The sequence below is a fragment of the Pelobates fuscus genome, chromosome 7 (genome assembly GCF_036172605.1).
Source record: "Pelobates fuscus isolate aPelFus1 chromosome 7, aPelFus1.pri, whole genome shotgun sequence".
NCBI classification, from domain to species: Eukaryota; Metazoa; Chordata; class Amphibia; order Anura; family Pelobatidae; genus Pelobates; species Pelobates fuscus.
This window is the reverse complement of record NC_086323.1, coordinates 138,742,355-138,758,031: the sequence shown is the minus strand read 5'-3', so window position 1 is coordinate 138,758,031 and position 15,677 is coordinate 138,742,355. Positions and strand designations below refer to the sequence as shown.

General features: G+C 41.9%; 1 protein-coding gene across 1 annotated transcript in view; it reads left to right on the top strand.

Moving 5' to 3' along the window:
- The first annotated feature begins 267 nt into the window (after positions 1–267).
- Positions 268–15,677, top strand: part of ALDH9A1 (aldehyde dehydrogenase 9 family member A1) — a 48,127-nt gene continuing 32,717 nt past the window's right edge. Inside the window, exon 1 of the mRNA XM_063426696.1 lies at positions 268–347. The gene's annotated coding sequence lies outside the window, so the exon portion shown is untranslated. The remainder of the gene's footprint in view (positions 348–15,677) is intronic.

The window sequence follows — 15,677 nt, the reverse complement described above, 5'->3', positions numbered from 1 at the left end:
CAAAACAAACCTTTGTCCTAAAACATAAATCATCAGATGCAGAAAAACCTAACTGCTACAAAAATATGAAAATCACTCGAGCAGGACCTAAACTATTTTCACATAGAAGAACCCTGCAATGAGTTTTCGAGGTTTCAAGTTTAGTACTTATCATTTCAATGAGTGTATGACCTCCAGTCAGGAAAAAAACAAATCAACCCTAGAGGCAGAGCTATAGAGCATGTTGAGGGGTGGAGAGAGCTATCTAATAGGATGGGAGACATTTGCTGGGCGGTCTATACTGTGTGGATTACTAACTGATTCTGCTCAGTGCTGAGTTCTAGATCTGGGGGAGCTGCAGCAGTACGGTAAGCATTCTAACTTGTTTCACTGTTATAGCGTTCTATCTATAGGCAATAATTTATTGTACAGTATTTTAGTCAATATGAAGAATTTTAAATTCAAGGCCTTCTTGACCATTTATTTACAATGTTTACAACGGCTTCCTGAATAGAAAATGGGCTACTGTTACATGATTTATTGGAATAATAAAATAGATATTAGTCATGAACTCCTAAATGTCCATATTAACCTCTCATACTAACCATGGTCACCACATACTCTCTATTACCCTTCCCATACAGTACATTGCCCCTCATGTCCACCTTTCAAGTCTAATCTCTTATTGAACGTATTCAGTGCAGTCACCCTTCATACTCCGCACTGTGCAGTCCTCACATTAAAACCTTTTCATGTAACCATTTATTTCCCAACATCCTCCCTGCTGTTTCCTATCACAAACTGTATTCATCCTTTCTTGCTCTGTTTAGACCGAGCTTCCACTGAAGTAATTCAATTTCCACCCCCTTTACAGTAACTTTCTATACTGCCATTTACCTCTTAGTCCCTATCACAGCTTTAACCCCATCCTGTGCAGCCAATCAATCAAAACTTTTCATTCCCATATACAAACTTACCATGCAGCCAGTTACCCCCATCGACTGCTCTGCACATTATCACCATGATGTTAACCCCATCCTGATGTCCAAATAGGGACACCATTGCTATTGATAAAGACTAAAAGTAACTTAGGTTTCCAAAGGACCTGGGTAAATGTCAAACCAATAAAAAAAAAAAAAATTTGACTGTTTTATGGCACTGGGAGACTCTTGGCACCATAAATACTACTGCGGGCTGTAGTGGTTATGGTGACTAGACTACCCTATATACATACATTCGCAAGTGTTCCTGTTTAGGAGGGGCAGATCCTATTTTCAGTCCAAATCCCTCTGTCCTTTTTCTATCTTAATGTTCCTCTTTTTTTAGGAGCTTCGTATTGTTGGTATGTCAATATGTATAACAAAGGTCTGCAGCAATAATACGCACAGTAAAATGCTTTCACACAGCAATAAGTGTACTTCGAAATCAGTCTGTGTTAATAAGATACATTGTTCTTGTTTTGAATTATGTTTTAGATCAGGGCTGGCCAAAATTTAGGGGCCGAGACCCACTTTCGAAAATGGTACGTTTTTGCATCAGCTTTAGATGAATAAACTTGGCACATTATCGGAACTAATTTAGAGAGGTACCTGTTGCAAGAAAGTTTTCTGGGCCCCCTCTAGTGCAAGTGTGGCAAAAGGTAGATCCCCATCTGTCTTACAATTCCAATGATACTATGCCAGCTGTGGATTTGCCCATCCTAGCAGGGTTATATTTGTGAGCAGTGTTTGAGCGTTTTTCAATGTAAGCATGTTTTTATATGAAGTGTATGTGTGCATGTAGGGGTGTATTTGTATGTACTGTTGCGATTGGAATGTAGTGGTGTACTTGTGTGTAGTGTTTGCGCATGAATGCAGGTGTGTGTTTGTAGTGTTGACTTTTAATTTTTTTACATTTTGTGTCTAGTGTTAATGTTAGAATGAAGAGGTGTGTTTGTATATAATTTTAGTGTTTTAATACAGGGGTGTGTTTGTATGTAATATTTGCGTTTAATTGCGGGATGGGTTTGGATGTAATGTTGCCTTTTAAACGTTGATGTAGATTTGTGTGTAGTATTGGTGTTTGAATGCAGGGGTGTGTTTGGATGTAACACTTGTGTTAGATTGCAGGAGTGTGTTTGCATCTTGTGTTGGTGTTTAACTGATTGGATGTATACACTGTAACATACATACATAGCTACACTGATATACATACACATTAACACAGATACATACAATAAAACACACAAATTCATATACACAATGAGATACACACACACACACACACACAGATACACACTGACACACAGTTATATACATTGACATATACACACAGATGCACACCCTGACACACAGATGCACACACATACATATGCAGGTACATATCCTGACACAAAGATGCACACACATCCTGACACATGCACACACCCTGACGTGTAAACAGATACACAGGTGCACATTTTGACACACAGATGCACACAACCTGACACCTTGACACACAGATGCACATACACACACTCACCTTGACAGAGGCACACACTGTTATATATACACACATCTTGACACATACATATACACACACAATATTACATACATAGACACATACACACAGAAATGTCATAATTTGCATATTTGCAGCCACTCTCCTCTTGGCATACCTTTTGTGTCCAGGACATGCTTGGAGTCCTGCTGGCTAAGATCGATTGAAGTGGGTGCAGGGGTTTGTAGCCGCCCACCCCAGGTTGTCCTCCCCCTGCTCCTCCTTCCAGCGTGGAACTCTCTTATGAAGTGAGGAGGAAGTGACAGGCTGTGCCACCTGATAGGGCCCCACAAATGTGTTATGTATGCGTGAGTTAGCGCGACCCATCCAAAATTAGCTGGTCACACACCAGTGGGTTACGACCCACACTTTGGGAAACCCTGTTTAAGATGCATACACGGATAATTAGTGTCACAGAAAACTTAAAGGACCACTTGGGTGTGTGTCAGTGTGAGCTTGTGTGTGTTAGTGTGAGCTTGTCCATAGTGAGTTTGAGTGTGTGAGTGTAAATTGGCTGTAGTGAAATTGTGTAGTCCGCTTGTGTGTGTCAGAGCTGGTGAGTATAAGCTTGATTGTGTATGTGTGTTTGTGCCAATGAGATTGCAATGCCACTGCTCCCCCTCCAGGCCATACTGTCTGAGAGAGAGAGTGTGTATGTTTGACTCTGCCTGTAACTGTGTGTCTTCTTGTACCTGTGTTTGTGTGACTGTGTGTGAGTGACTGGGACTGTGTGCATGTTGCTGCATATGACAGTATGTGTATTACTGTGTGCACCTGACTGAGGGACTGCAAAAATACACATTTGCATTCATACATGGACCTACATGCATTTTTATTTTTTAATCTGAATTAAATAACCATCACAAATAGCACACACAGTTAAAACCATGAGTAGCTCAATGTGAGCATAATCTTTTCAATATTAAGTTTTTTATTATTATTATTATTATAAGGGGTTAGTAGTAGTTAAATCGGTTTGCTAGTAAAACTGATTTATCGTGTAACGAAATGATGCATGTCTAAAAAGTGTTTCACCAACATGGAAAGTTTGAAAAGTACTGCCCTATGCTAAAAAAAAATCAGTGTACCTAAATGAAAAGCAAACTACAAGGTTAATGCCAAAATAGCTAATTTGTATAAATGCTCCAGTTCAAGGTTGATAGTCTCAGTATGGCTATAAATGCCTTGAATTTTGTGTTTTTTGTTTTGGTTTTTTTAGTTCGCTACAAGCAAATGTTAAGTGAGAAAAACTATTTTTCTATGCCAGCTTCATTTGCATCTCTCCTTTTGTGCGACCCCATTGGTCTCTGCTGTTATGCTACTCCTCCTGTGGGTCTCCTTCTAGTCCACCCCATCAGTGTCTCTCTTTTTATGCCATCACTTTAGTATCTTTCCATTTATGCCACCCCATCTATGTCTCTCCAATGCCAGCCTCATGGAGAGATCCGTCCTTGCCACACCATCTGTGTTTCTTCTTCTAGGCCAGCCAATCAGCAGCTCTCCTTCTATGCCAGCTCAATCTGCGTCTCACCATCTATGCCACCTTATCTGTGTCTCTCCTTGTTAAGGAAATTTACCTGGATAGTGACCAGAGGAGTCCTTTGTAGGGTTTGTGATTGAACAGTCCGGCTCTAATCCAATTAGTGAGTTACACTCAAAGTAATGGCTGTAAGAATGGATTTTTAAGATTGATTCGGGAGTGGACATTACATGTAATTTCTCGTGCAATGTTCATGAAACTGCTACGTTGCTATCACAACTTGATAGCTATCACAACTTGAGGGCATTACGATAAAGGTTCGATGCCCTACAGCTCACATTCATTGTGCTGCGCAATTTATTGCTAGCACTGAGTATAAGTAAAAAAAAAAACATTACTCTGTGGGTATAAGTAATCAGAGGACTGTGTGTTAATAACCTTTGGAGATGGAACCCAGCTTGCAGTCTGGGCTCTGTTGCGAGAGTGCATGAGGTCATAGAGGATACGTTTGGAGATCTTGGCCTGTTGAATTGTGTGTCGGCCCAAAGATTAAGACTGATGCAATCCCATACAGTATCTCTACACCTCGTAGAATTCCATTCCCACTTATGCCACAGATTGAAGCGGAACTTATAGGAATAAAATGTATGAATATTGTTAAAGGGACACTATAGTCACCTGAACAACTTTAACTTAATGAAGCAGTTTTGGTGTATAGAACATGCCACTGAAGCCTCACTGCTCAATCCTCTGCCATTTAGGAGTTAAATCCCTTTGTTTATGAACCCTAGTCACACCTCCCTGCATGTGACTTGCACAGCCTTCCATAAACACTTCCTGTAAAGAGAGCCCTATTTAGGCTTTCTTTATTGCAAGTTCTGTTTAATTAAGATTTTCTTATCCCCTGCTATGTTAAGAGTTTGCTAGACCCTGCAAGAGCCTCCTGTATGTGATTAAAGTTCAATTTAGAGATTGAGATACAATTATTTAAGGTAAATTACATCTGTTTGAAAGTGAAAGCAGTTTTTTTTTCATGCAGGCTCTGTCAATCATAGCCAGGGGAGGTGTGGCTAGGGCTGCATAAACAGAAACAAAGTGATTTAACTCCTAAATGGCAGTGAATTGAGCAGTGAAATTGCAGGGGAATGATCTATACACTAAAACTGCTTTATTTAGCTAAAGTAATTTAGGTGACTATAGTGTTCCTTTAAGGAAATCACTAAAATAACTGACTGGTGTGCTCCCATTGTGCCTGATGCTAAGAAAAATGGGAAAATTCACATTGGTGTGGATTTAAAATGCTTGAATAAGGCTGTGAAGATGGAGAGATATGTGCTGCCAATATTGGAAGATAGGATGTCATGGGCAAAATTATTTTCCAAGTTTGGTGTTGCCAGCGGATTCTGTCAGATACTGCTTTACCATTATTACACTGGTAGGTCGGTTTTGTTTCTGCAGACTGCCCTTCGGAAAGTGTCTTCTTCCCCTGAGATCTTCAAAAAGGAGCTGAGTTCCCTCCTGAGAGATCATGAGGGCACTGTAATAGTCATGATCAGCGGCTGCATCATGTACTGCACACAGTAAGAGATTCTGGACTGAAGCTGAACAAAGAGATGTCATGAACTGTGCTGCTTTGGTCATATTATTAGAGATGGTATTATAGTTCTCTATAGAGAAAATAAAAAAAACCTTGTGAATTATGTGGGCATGTTTCTACCAGAAGAAGAATGTTGCTTGGATCAGGGGATCTCCACAGGAAGAGGCCTTTGCAGGTCAAGTCAATGTTGGGGTCTGTTCTTCTCTTAGACTTCTATGACTATTCTTTAAAGAAAGTGCCCCCAAGCAGGGCAAATCAGTTATGACTATGGGCAGATCATGGGGGGCGAAGCTGAGGTGGGTGCCATAGCAGATTAACAGCCAGGTGCGCTGGGTTAGATGTATGATGAGTGAAAATCTCAAAACTTTACATTGAATACATCATGTATCTCTGTGATATATCAGAATAATAACAGTGTTTAACTAGGAAAGGTATATTTAGATATTCTCTGGCTTCCAAGTACGTCCTGGGGATGTTACTTTTTACCAACATCCAGGGGATGTTGCTATTACCCAATTTAATGGTATTCGTTTTATCTACCTTCGGAAGGATGGAAGGCTGAGTCAACCCTGCCAGGTATTGAACCTACTAACCCCAAGGTTTGAGCAGATTCTACTGATCATGTGTTCAATACATTTGGGGGAGATTCATGTTAAAGTAAATCTGTCATGATATGTTCACCTTAAAAAGAAGAAGAATTAACAAAAATGTATTAATATACCTTTTATTTATTGATAATTAACATTAATCACTGTTTATAATGTGATTCATAACACTCTATTAAGGTAGTTGAAGGGATAGTTACTGGAGGAAATACATACACATCAAGACTTACTCACACTGCTAGCATACTCTTGGAGATGGATAAATCAATCCAGAAATATACATCTGAAGTCACAAAGCAAAATAATGCAAGCATATAACATTCATGTGATAAGTCACAACCTCGGAATTAGAGTAAGAGTCTGGAGCTAACATAATAACATAATATTTAGATGATACATACTCATTACCCCATGTGCACACTTTCACACACATTTTCATTTCCTATTTATGAATCTGTCCTTTACTGATCTATTTCTGTTGAAAACATAAGACAAAGTAGGGTCTACTTTGTCTTCTGTATTTTTCCTACGGTTGACAAATCCATACCAAGGGTGAAGCTTAGGGCAAGCTCCACTTGGTACTTTGTCAAGCATAATTTTCCCACAATTCTCACCTTTACATCGAACCGATAATCTGTAATTTCACAAGCTAACCTCTTCTTTCCCTAGCACATGGGAGTGGGCATGCGTGAGATTAGGGAGGTGGAGAAATGAAGGGCAGTGAGAAGATGTCACTGCCAGGTGTTTTCAGATGGTAGCAGACAGGAAGAAGATCCTGCCCTAAACCAGGGAGAGGAGGGGTTAGAGGTAAGAACAAAGACCTACACAAATAAATATGCTTGGGGGAAATAGGAACTAGAGGAATAGATTTTGGGGGCAAACAAAAATTCCCATGACAGAACTTTTAAACTTTTAAAGTTTTTCCTTACCAACAGCTGCCTAGACCCCTTACTGGGTTGGCAAGAGGTTTGAGAATTTACCCAGTTTGCAACTGCACCCCTTCTCTCTATATGCACAGTGAATGTGACGGGTATAATGCTGGGTGATGTATCCTGGCAGCCGTCAATGTGGCACAGTTAGCTCTCCATCACTGGTGGCTCCACTATACGGCTGTTCAAATTTAGTTTTTAAAGGTTTCACGGGTAGCAGACTCAATTGGCCATCTTGGACATCTCCTTATTATCCAGTATGCCAATCCAACCCTGCTGACTAAACATCATGAGATGCCTCAAATAAAAAAGCAATGTTTGCACTTGTGTATGATTGATAAAATGCTTCATAGGAATGCAAGGTAAACTCTCTTGTGTTGAGAGCACATCAACCTTGTCTCACCTCACTCCAGTGCACCCATGTCCCTCTCTTCATACTCTGCTTCAAACCATCCAAAGTGTTGAGGGATAGTGTGCCTACCAATCTACAATAATTACATTGAATAACTGGCAGCAAAGAACAAGTTAATAACGCAGGGCACACAATCAAGAAGGTACATTTTGTAGATTGGAAGGCAGGAACAAGTTTTAACAATGTAACATACTGGCATATAAGAGTTAACTTGTCGGTTTAGTAAAAGTGAACACAGGGAAAGGGTTAACTTCACATAGCACATAAATAAGAGTTAGAATTAAAGGACCACTATAGGCACCCAGACCACTTCAGCTCAGTGAAGTGGTCTGGGTGCCAGGCCCCCCTAGTTTTAACCCTGCAGCTGAAAAAATAACAGTTTCAGAGAAACTGCTCTGTTTCCCTGACAGCCACTAGAGGCCTCTTCCGCGATTTACACAGAGTAAATCGCACTTATCCTCATGGAGTCCAGTGTCAAAAAAGATCCCCATAGGAAAGCATTGAGTAATGCTTTCCTATGGGCTGGTTTGAATGCGTGCCTGCGTGCATGCGCATACAGCTCCACTCAGTGCCGAGGGAGCCCAGCGCTGGATTAAGGTAAGCAAATAAATTGTTAATTAACCATTTAACCGCTGCGGAACGGGGTCCTAGTCACCTAAACGGAACTATAGTATTCCTTTAATGTTTCGGTTGAACTACCTGTGCGCTTTGTAAGTGAATTTGTTGCTGCCTGGTTTACTGCAAGATTGCATAAACATCCAATGGAATGTTTCTGCTGGTTCAACTAATTTCTACTGTGATTGTGATTATTCTAGTAATTAAAACCACTTATTAGAGCAAAACATTGACTGTATTCGGAATAAAAAACACTAACATACTATATATATATATATATATATTTCTCACAACTATGCCTATTTAAGAGGGACAGTTCCTATTTTGGGTCCAATTGAATCCAATTTCCCTCTTTTCTTTTTTTTTTGTCAATCTTTCTTTTATTGAGGCAGGAGTCAGATGGGGTACAGAATAAAGAAAAGGGGATGCACAGTTTTCGTACAGAGTGGGTTCGCTTTAGCACAGTAGTACATCTCCTTCGAATGACAGCCTCATTTTATATTTTATGTTAAGCAAATTTTTCAATAGGTTAATTGCACGCATAAAGTAACAGTTATACAGGTAGTGTGAACTAAACAATTGCATCATCAAGAGTTAACTGAGGTAAATAAATGCAAAACAAATGAAAAACCTTCTGCTCTTGTCGTTGCTAGACTAGTTATAAAAAATGATTGAATCTAGGTATGCAGGCACATTTCAGCCTAACAGTGTCGTCAGCAGCATATTTTTGAGATTCTGTGTTTTCGTGTGCCTGTGGAGGATTAACAATCATATGTACTCGTGCCATGTCACAACTGTCGGCACCCGCTATTTAACATTAAATAACATTGCTGTATGACCGGTCATAGAGATACAATGCCTGCTTTTTGTTTCATATGGCTCCTGAAAAATACAATGCGCATTCAATAAAAATGTAGAACTATGTTAAGAACTATTAAGATTACGTTTTTTTTTTTTTTTGGTAAAATTACAAAGCCGGATTAACTACAGGCTGGTTATAAAAGTGATAGATAACAGTGCGTGTTATTCGTTTGTTCAAGCTTACGTATCTATCTAGTGATTTGCTGCGTCTGGCTAAACATGCTGTGCAGCTTGATTCTGGTAGTTACAACCTGTCTATGCTATACATTTCGACGACATTGTTAACAGCTTTAGACCTAAGAGAGCCATGAAATAAAATAAAATTTAGCATTGATATACCAGTATATGAATAAAAATAAAAAATAAAAGGTTGGAGGGACATAGTCCACAAGGGCTGCTTAGATGTAGAGCCATGTCGGCAGTCCAGGCCGCCGTGCGGCAACGAGAGTTAGTGGGTATCAGCCTACACCCGTGGTCGGTTCTGGCAGATCGGATATCGATAAGTCCCTCGAGTCCAGTGAGATCAGGTGAGTCGTCGTGGTGCTGAGGTTGCCCTGTATTCTCAGGCCATGTGGATTGTTGGCTGTGCAGGGGTCTTGGTCGGTGTGTCCCCCTCCGGCTTGCCTCCTGAGCGTTGTGCTGCGGGCCTGGTTCTCGGTGAGTGTCGGGCGCCGCTTAGACCCCAGTCTGGTGCCTGGGGCTTGGCTCTGCTGGGTGTAGCCCTGCCATGTTAGGTGTGGGGGTCCGCCCTTGCCCCGGAACCTCGTGGGGGCTGGTGCTCGTGAGCCATGAGCCTGGAGTCCTGTGTGGCCCAGGGTCGCCCCTTTTGGGGTGGTACGGAGGTATGTAGTCGGTCGCTTGCGTAGTCGCTTCATTGTTCTCCGCCAGTATGGCTGGCACCTCTGGGATATACCCAGTGTTGCTCCCGGTCCGGGAGGGGCCTTGACGCGTGGTTTTAGAGTATCCCCCTTCCCCCTACCGCTGACGGCTCTGACCTGCGCGGGTGGGGTCCGGTTCGGTGTCTCAGGCTGTAAGTATGCCTCCAACTTGGCCCAGAAGTGGTCAAAGATTAATGCAATAGAGTCCTTTGTGTGGTCTATAGTTCCTGTTGTAGTAAGCTGATTCCAGCGCTTGTCCGACACTCTCGTGTCAGAGAGAACCGCCATCTTGGTGACCCCTTGCTCCGCTCCATGTTGGGGGTTTATGGTGTCCGTCGCTTGATGCGGTGCACGGGGTACCCCGTCCGGCGGAGACCGTGATAACCCCCATCGGTCCTCAGGGGGGGGGGTAAGTGCATAGCCCTCGTTCCGTGCGGGAAGCTTTTGGCGGGAAGGTGGCCATCCTACCCCCATGCCTCCGATAGGCCTCGTGTGGCTGCTGCGGTACCCGGCTGAGTTGGGTGTCGTGATTGATGTCGGCATGTCCGTATTGGTTTCACCCGTTCAGATATCGCACTTGTGGAAATTTTCAGCAGGTAGTTTTTCATTAATCGTCGAGTTTGGACCCTGCAGCTCAGGAGCTCATGCAGTGTGCGGCCGTTCAGGTTGCCGGTTAGCTCCGCCCCCCTTTCCCTCTTTTCTTTGAGCTCCATATTGTTGTGTCTGAGTGTATAACAGAGCTTTACAGCAATAATACTCCCAGTAATGTGTCTTTAAACTACAATAAATGTGTTAAGAAATCAGTCCGTGTAAATCAGATACATTGTTCTTGTTCTAAATTACATTTTAATTGTATACATTTTTATTAGTTGGGAATCTAAAAAATAGCCCTATCCCTGGACCCCTCTCACATCCCTAAAATTACTGTATTGCTCTTTTTCAGTGCCTGGGATCATTATGTACTAGGGAGCCAGACATTACCCGGGGGCATTGGGAGGGTTTACAGTAGAGCAGCGACAACTAATTGGTAATTAGATTTGTTGACAATGGTTTTCATAATCAAAAATTGATTTTTAACTTTATAAAACTTCATTGTATAAGGTACACAGGAAAAAACACTAAGGTGGAATTCTGTTTATTATATGAGGGAATAGGAAAATATGTTCCCAAGGAGATGATCAAATGCAATGCAAGTGGAAATGGTTGATACTTTCCGTTGGAGCTTATGTTATAGAAAAGATAAATCTCATGATGATTTGACAGCTTAAAGCCTGACTTAGCATAATGTGAGTTGTAGTTTTGCAACAACAGATGTGTGTGTGTGCGCGCCCTGGTTTAGGCACTTAGGATTTTACAGATTTCATTACATCTATAGGTGTCTAAACTTAGTGCAGGAGATGTTACATGATGTAAAACATAAAAAGGTAAAAGCGCACACAAAAGAAAGGAGGTAGTTACCTGACGTATAATATAATATTTAGTAACTGATGATAGATATCTCCTCTTTATATACAGCAAATGTATAAGGAGGAGATATCTATCATCAGTTACTAAATATTATATTATACGTCAGGTAACTACCTCCTTTCTTTTGTGTGCGCTTTTACCTTTTTATGTTTTACTGAATTCTTTCTAAGTATACATAGTGGAGATATACTTGGGTATAGCAGCACCATTCATTATCTTGATCATCAAACGCCACTTTTATATATTTCTTTGTCAGATGTTACATGATGGGCTGAGCATCTTGGGAAATGTAGTTAGCAAACATCTGGAGTGTCTAAATTGGTTGTGATTTCCAGTCTGACCTCCCTATGGATACCGTTTGCTTCATGTCTGTGTGATGTTTCTCTCTACATTTCTCTAGCTGGGATTTGTGGGTCCATATAGTAAGTAACTGGGCTCCAATGATACAAATCACTGCTGTTTTAATTCCTCAGTGACAGTAGAATGTACAGAATGTACAGAGGGATTTAGATTCTAGAGGGGAGTTTATCTAACAATCCCCCTTCACATACCATGGCTTTACAGCTGCAACTCAAGATAACTCTCAAAGCACCATAACTACTACAGTGAGACATAATTGCTCTAGTGCCCTCCAATGTAACTAATCAAATAATTTTCGAATGGTTGACAACTTAGCTGGGATCCATTGGGTGCCAGTCACGTCTTGCACTGAGAGCCAGAAGCTTCTGCACAGGAGCTTCTGATAGCTCTGGTAGCTAAACTGTGCTGTGCAGGGCCAGCTTGTCTGGTAAGAGTGTCAGCTGATCACTCTCAGCCAATGAGCTGGACTATTGGGTTTGGCTCTATGCAGAGAGCCTCTGGATCTCCTGGAGGAGTTGATCAGCATGTTCCTTTCCAAATGCATAGGCAATAGTTTTGCACTAATCTTCTCCACTTCACTGGATAATTATGCAAACTTGTAAAATGATCCTGCTCTTCAGAGTTAGTTTGAGTACTTCTTGGCAAATAAGCCTAACAGAAATTATAGATATCTTCAGGAAGGAAGTGAAAGCTGTTTTTGAACCCAGTTCATTTTTAAATGTATTCGTTTATTATTATAGTTGCGCAGTGGCAGATAATAAGGGAAACATTGTATGAGGTTGCAAAACACACATCCTAGTAAGTATTAAAAAGAACCAAGGCTCATACATGCTTATAAGGTAGCGCGATACATACTGTGGTATAAGATTGCACTACACACATAGAAACATACCTGCACTTTTTAAAACAGTGTACTAAAGGGACACTCTAGTCACCAGAACAACTACAGCTTATTGTATTTGTTTTGGTGAGTATATTCATTCCCTTCAGGCTTTTTGCAGTAAACACTGTATTTTTTCTAAGAAAATGCAGTGTTTACATTACAGCCTAGGGATACCTCTAGTGGCCACTCCTCAGATGGCTTCTAGAGGTGCTTCCTGTGGCAGTTCTGCACAGTAAGCAGCACTGCCATTAAGTGTATCCACACTCTGCATGGAGACTCTAAACATTTCTCCATCTGTGATTGGAGATCTGGGCAGGCTGCCCAGCATCCCTGTAGGGCCGGTGGAGAGACCTCGGTCCTATCTCCACCTGCCAACTGGGGGTCTTCCCAGGACCAGTCTACCAGGTCACCTGTTTCTGGAACTGGTAGTAAAACAGGGAGTACAGTACACCTGGAGTGTGGCAGGTCTGGGTCAGCCACCCAGCTTTCCTGCTCGGCAGGCACAGAGACCACGGTCCCATCTGCACCATCCGGGCTAGGTGCCTTGTCTCCTGATGATGGGCACAGCTGCTGGGGAGGAGGGATGAAACTCCACTATCCCGGTGTTGCACAGGTCATAAACCCCATCATTTCGGAGACAGGCGACATTACCAGTTGGAATAGGCAAACATAATCCTGTTTTAGTTCCCACTCCCAGTTGGCCAGAAAAGATAGGTCTGGCTGTATGGCAGCGATCTTAGTAAGGTCCCAGTTGTCTGCCCGCTCAGCTCGGATGGACCAGAAGTGGGCACTGTCGGATTCTCCTAATCCCAGACTAGTTTCAAAAGCCTCCCAAAACAAATCAGGGCCATCGTAGTCTCCCCCCTCAGTACACTTATACTGGACCAGCCACGGGTAGAGGTGGTAGGCATGTCACCGCAGGGCCCGGTATGAATCATCTAACCACATCCCTTACCCATTCCTCTGAGGTCTGGTCTCCTAGGAATGGCATCCACAGCTCCAGCTGTTCCGCTTGGCACTGGTTGGTGGTCGGGAATTTCTTGCTCCGGAAGAGTTGAATTTTGTTGAGGTCCTCCTTCCAGAGATCGGTTTGAAGCGCCACCCTCCACTCTGTCTCTCTTTCCTCTGGGATAGGGTACTCCATACTGCGCAGCACATCCCGTAGTCGCTGCTGAAGCCTGGCGTCGAAGCCGGATACGCCCCGGCAGTATTTGCCTTCCATACTTCTGAAGTAGTGCTGGTTTTCCCACAGCCCTGTAAGAGTGTTTTTTCAGTGCTCTATGTGTTGTCCTAGTTGGCATGCTGGTAAGGCGACTAGTCCACTCACACACATGAAAGCCACATTGACAGTCATTTTGTTCTTACTGAGGTAAACACATGTCCAGCATCCCATTATGCATCTTTTTTTTTTTTTTTTTTTACAAAAACATTTAGTGTGTAAATGCCATAGTCCTGAATTTGTGTGTTTTTCCTATATAAACTCAACCCTACTTACCTATGCCGTTTCCTGTGCAAGTGACCAGGTTGCCACGACAACAAGCACTTCCGTTCTGGTTCTTCCCGACATTTTTCACTGCTCGGACCCCGCAGCCCATGGACATGGCTTTCAGCGTCTCCAACCCTGCTCCCATATCGCAAGACGACGGCTTCTGGCCACAAGACCCGGCACACTTATATATGTACTCGTGGGAACCCGTTCGCGGTGTTTCCACATACGGGCCTACCAAACTCAGTGATTGGCTCCCATTACGTTCGCATACACGCGTACCGTTTGTTTGCTTTCGTTTAAACATTCCTTTGCTTAATACTCTTGTTTGCTGGTTTCTGCTTGTTCCCATACAGCCTGTTCGTTCACTTATCCTGTTAAATCGTCTGGTTCAAGTCATACATGTATTTACTTTGTCATGTCCGTACGTTGTTTGAATCATGCGTTCATTCGTTTAAATCTCAACCTACCTAGTTGCTGACACTTAAGGTTTAGTTTAAAACCGTTCGGTTGGGCATTCTCTTAATTTCACCATTTGTATGTTTGTGTAAACCATAAGGCTTGGTACAGGGTTCACTGTTCGTTTCAGCATACGCTGAATTTCACTCCATTCATGCAGGCTTTTCTGTTCGGTTTTTGCTGCACCTTTATCATGTAAACACTATGCTCCTACCCAGAATTTAATAGTTCAAACAGACAAGAGATAACAAAAAAAAACCTTTTTGCTATTTAAACTTAGAATGCACTGAAGCCACAAAATGTAACATCTAAGAAACATTTACAATAGATTCAGTTTAGTTCTATCAGTCACAATGCACATATTCAAAACAGTCAACAAACATATGTATATTTGTTTCCACAAAATTAATCCTATGCTCTAAACTCACTAGCTCTTAGATTATGTATCAATATGGTAGTTATTGCGCCTCACAAACATTTGTTGTAGAAGTCCCTTTGTGGTCGCCAAAATGTGGTGTATTACCAAACTCTATAAATTATGTACGCATACACATATAAACTCTGGTCCGTCTTCTTTAACAAATATTTATTCAGAGACAAAACAACAACAACATACAAATAATGACACACAATCTTAACTAAAACAACAACAACCACAATCTAACTAACTGACAATAACAACTAAACCTTATAAAGTCATCAGATCCCACTCACAGTTCACCATGATAAAAATTAGCCCATGTCTGCTCACGTGTCTGCTCAGTAGCCCAGCCAAGAAGGAACAGGGAGGAATGACAATAGAGGGAGGTGGTTATCTCTTCCCTGACTTGTAAAGGTATTGAATTACCTAATTACCATACCAAAGGATAAAACGTATCCCCCTGTAACAAAAGGCATACCTGAGCTTGGTCACATGACCCCTGGTCACCACATTAGTTTGATGACAGAATGTCACCACACTAGATACACGCTTACTCATACACAACAGCTTCCACCTAACTCTGTTGCAGTCTCTTCACGGCCCAATCCACATCATTACATCGAATAGACAGCTATCCCTGTTTTCAGCTCTTAGATTCCGCTTCATTAATAGAGCTCAGGGAATCACTAAAAGGTTATCTTTGTAAGTATACAAGAAGAGTGTTTTTC